The sequence below is a fragment of the Zophobas morio genome, unplaced genomic scaffold, assembly GCF_036711695.1.
Source record: "Zophobas morio isolate AGI-343-1 ecotype UQ-CSIRO unplaced genomic scaffold, CSIRO_AGI_Zmor_V1 ptg000030l, whole genome shotgun sequence".
Lineage (NCBI taxonomy): Eukaryota > Metazoa > Arthropoda > Insecta > Coleoptera > Tenebrionidae > Zophobas > Zophobas morio.
In genome coordinates, this window is record NW_026972135.1 from 15,275,134 (window position 1) to 15,279,726 (window position 4,593).

The window sequence follows — 4,593 nt, forward strand, 5'->3', positions numbered from 1 at the left end:
TCACTGGTTTTGGATACGTCTCCCACCACCAGAAACCAAAAATCTTCGTTACGCTATAATGTTAAAAAGAGTTCATCAAGATTATATTACATAAAACAAGGCACATGAAATAATCACAACAGGCACGTATCAAACACGATCAGAAATAAAATAAAATGGTCTGGGAATTCAGGCTGAATCTCAAAAATTACTAACTAATTACAAATATGATATGTTATTTCTGATGAGATGCTGATAAAAGTCGGGCAAAGAGGCCGAATCATGGCTGATTTAGATGTTTTGTTTACACCTTTGCCATGGAAACCACAACGTCGTAGCCGCCTGATGTGCGCCTTATACAACTGGACTGGGGACCGTTCCGACAGTGCTCGGGAGGATTGAGTTGCGATCGCGCGTTTTAATTTTCATTCTGCGCGAACACGTTTGATAAATATGTTTGGACAAACTTCTCGATAATTCAGACATTCGGAAACAACTACACAGCGCCTATATTAATACTATTCGGGCAAGGGTCGACAAAAATCGCCACATATTAGGCCGATTGATAATGTGCATAAAATTTTGTGGAGTGTTTGAACTTGCTTTATGTGGATATGACGAAAGTAGGAAATCGCAAAATCCAGGTATATTTCGAGGTCTGATTAATTTTATGACTGAATTGGACTCTGCTTTATCAAATCATTTGAAAGAAGCAAAACGAAAAATTTTAAACGAAGGCATAAAGGTATGTGGAGAAATTCTTTTTTAATAATAATATAATTAATATTAATATTAATAATAATAACAGATCCAATCCAATTACTGGACAATTATTAACTTAAATAATAGCAAAATAAAATAAAATAAACAATGTAAAATAAAAATGTAAATATTTAGCTCATATTCGTTCCCAAACTAAATTATTATCAAACCCACAATTAGAAGCTATCCTTATAAACTAAATAAACGAACACATAACAGTTTACTTGGAAGAAAAAAGATATCATACAGTTTATCAGCATTACTGCACATGTGAATTAACGGTGCCTTTCTTAGCAAATTCGTTCTAGAAATTGGTTGATGAAAAGTGGCCATGTAGCGAGACGCAACACGGCCACTTTTGACTCTTTCCAACAATTCAGGACAATCTATCTTACCACTTATCAATTTGGATATGAAACGAGCACTATGCTCTTCACGTCGATTCTTTAAACTAACAAATCCATGTTTCTGAAGGAGGTAATTGTAGTCTATATTTCTTTGAGGATAAAATCCATCAATCTTATACGAAAGATACTTCAAGAAGCGACGCTGTACCTTTTCAGCAGCAAGATTATGTATCACATAGTAGGGATACCAGACAACAGAAGCGTATTCCATCTTGCTTACCACATACGCAAAATACAGACTTTTTAACAGAAGAGGATCTTGAAAAGTTTTTGATACCCGAAATATAAATCCAAGCATTTTAGATGCTGATGTGAAAAAGAACGCCAAGATCCTTTACCTCATTCTTCTTGCAAAGAATCCGACCGTTGATGGTATAGTCTGATTTTACCACATTTACTTTCCTACTGAATGTCATTACGTAACACTTATCTGCATTTAATAACAACTCGGACTTGTTGCACCAATCTACTAATGTACCAAGGTTCCTTCGGAAGGTTTTAACATCATCATTGTTTGAAATGGGAGAGTATAACTTCAAATCGTCAGCGTATGCCAAAACTTTACAGTTAAGTGAAAGAAGCAAATCATCAATGAAAAGAACGAAAAGAAGAGGGCCGAGATTGGAGCCTTGAGGAACACAGGATGTACTTACAAAATTGAAAGAATGGTAACCATTATACGTCACGTAGTTAGACCTATTACTTAAGTAGGACTCCAAGAGTTTCAAGAAGCTAGGAGCAAATCCAAAAGAACTTAATTTATGTAGTAAGCTGGTGTGATTTATGGAGTCAAAAGCACTTGAAAAATCTGTATAGGTAACATCCACTTGTCCGTTGTTATCTAATTCTTCAGAGAGAAATTGTGTCAAAGTACACAAATTAGTAACTGTTGATCGACCAGAATCCATGTTGGAATGCAGATACATGACTTTGGACATTAACAAAGATAGTTTTGTACAACACTATTTCAGAAAGTTTAGCAAAGTTTGGTAGTATTGCAATCAGTCTTCAGTTTTATAGATTAGTAGAATCTCCTTTTTTGAATACAGGTGTGATTCTTGCTCTTTTCCATCTATCAGGAAATGTGGATGACATTATTGCTAAGTTAATTACAATTGATAGAGCTTTGCAAGAATATATCTGGCGTCACGTATTCAAAAACTTGGTATTTGGTCGTCACCAGCGGTCATTTTGTTTGAGAAGGTTGACATAATATCAATTAGTTGCTCTTCAGTCACCGACGGTATAGCAAATGAGAGCTTATTTGATAAAACATCGGATATTCCAATAACGATTTTTGGCCGAAAGACATCAGAAAATTTTTCCGCAAATGCGTTGACAATTTCTTGTGGACCTTCAAATTGTTTATCTTCATAAACTAATCTTCCAGGTATACGCGTCGTACCTTTTTGTAAGTGAACGTATTTCCAGAAGTCTTTAGTATTATTTTCCATAGATTCCTCAATTTGGTTTAAATACTCAGGATATGCTGTCTTTATCATTTGTTTGGAAGTAGATCTAAACCTTTTAAATTCATTATAAAAAGTCATATTAGATGTTTTTTTCCATTTTTTCCAATAGAAATTTTTGAGTTTCAAAACCAAAATGATCTGTTTGTTGTACCACGTAGGATAGGATGATTTCCAAGGTAGGAATTTAGGTACAGACGACTCGAGTATACTATACAACTTAGTATAAAAGTGATCAAGTGCAACATTGGCATCTTCAAAATTTGTAAGGAAGGATCAATCAGTATGTAGAAGGTCATTGTATAACTTATTGTAATTGGCTTTCCGAAAGTTATAACGTCGATTATTATCACATGGAAACCGTAGGAGTTTGGAAGAAATCAAGAATTCTGTTTCAATATGCAGAGCAGGATGATGAGGATCAGGTGGAACAAATGATTGTTGGTCAAGATTAACACTGATTTTGAAATCAGTATTGGAGAGAACCAAGTCAAGTAAACGATTGTTGAAGTTTAAGATATTGTTATACTGAGAAAGATTTACTGTTTGAGAAAAATCAAGAAAGCTGTTTAATTTACTGCAGGACCCATTACGTACTACATCGTTGGTACTGTATTGAGACAAGTTAAAATCTCCAATAATTATAACTGGTTTATCCAAGATCAAAGCGCCTAGTGCCTCAAGAAACACCTCCAGATCGATACTAGACACATCCGGTGGTATGTATACAACAATCATGAAAAAGCGAAACGAATGGACGCTACACATAATTATATCTATAAGGGGTACAAGCTCTCTTACTAAGGACACATCAACGGCATTGTCAGTTAGATGATCAGCCAGGGCTATTAAGACACCACCACCAGTTTTATGTCCAGTGGTATTGAGATTTCTGTCACAACGAACCACATTGTAATAGGGAGGAAATAATTCTGAGTTGTATACTGATGAAATGAGCCAAGTTTCTGCAATAATTACAATATCATAAAAACGATTCGACACACTTGTATAAAAAGATTCAATCTTTGACCGTAAGCCACGCACATTTTGGTAATATATGTTTAGAGCAAATGGTAATCTGCCGGGCGCCTTTAGTTTTCCAAGTGAACTATGTTTGGAATTCCATCTTTGTATTTTATTATAAGATTTTGTTCCCCATTTGACAAACGCTCATGCAATTCATTTCTGACGCTTTTATATAGTTCATTTTGCATCTCAGTACGGTCTCTAGATCTGAAGATATTTTTCCAAGGATCAGTCGTTTTCAGGGACTTAGATGCCCAAAGTACGGACACCACATCTTCTTCTGACGAAAGGGTAATCTTGATTGGATGACGCCGGTCTTCCTTAGTTGGATCATATTTCCCAAGTCTGCTGGGCTTAAGATCCCCCAGGTCACCAATTTTTAAAGCTGTTAGAACATCTGTTAGAACACAGTATCAGCCTCAGATTGTTCAATTTTATTTTTATTGATTAATTCAGAGGGCCCATAAATAATGATGTTGCATTTACGCTTACTCCTTTCTGACACCTCTTGGATAATTTTTCTGTTTGAAGCAGCGATGCAGAAGTTGCAGTAGAAGGAGGCACAGTAGATACAGATAATTTTAATACTTTAATTTCTTCTTGCAATGCAACAATAACTGCCTTCAAGCTGTTGATATCATTCCCAATCTTGGCACAGTTCTTACAGGACCATGATAGACCCGACTTTTGATGAATTTTGCGTGCCTCTGCATTGGTTAAATCAACGCATTCAATTTTGTAAGATTTTCCGCAGACACAGCAATTAACAATCTTACAAGAGTCAGCATTTCTGCCGCAGCAAGTACAGGAAGTGCTCATTTTTAGTGAATATTCAGGAATGAGGAAAAACAGGGACACACGCTTCACGCTGGTAGTGCCCTTTCCAGCAACTTGACAAAATGTATACAAACAAGATCAGGGGTAACGGGAAGGTGTTAGTTATAATTTAT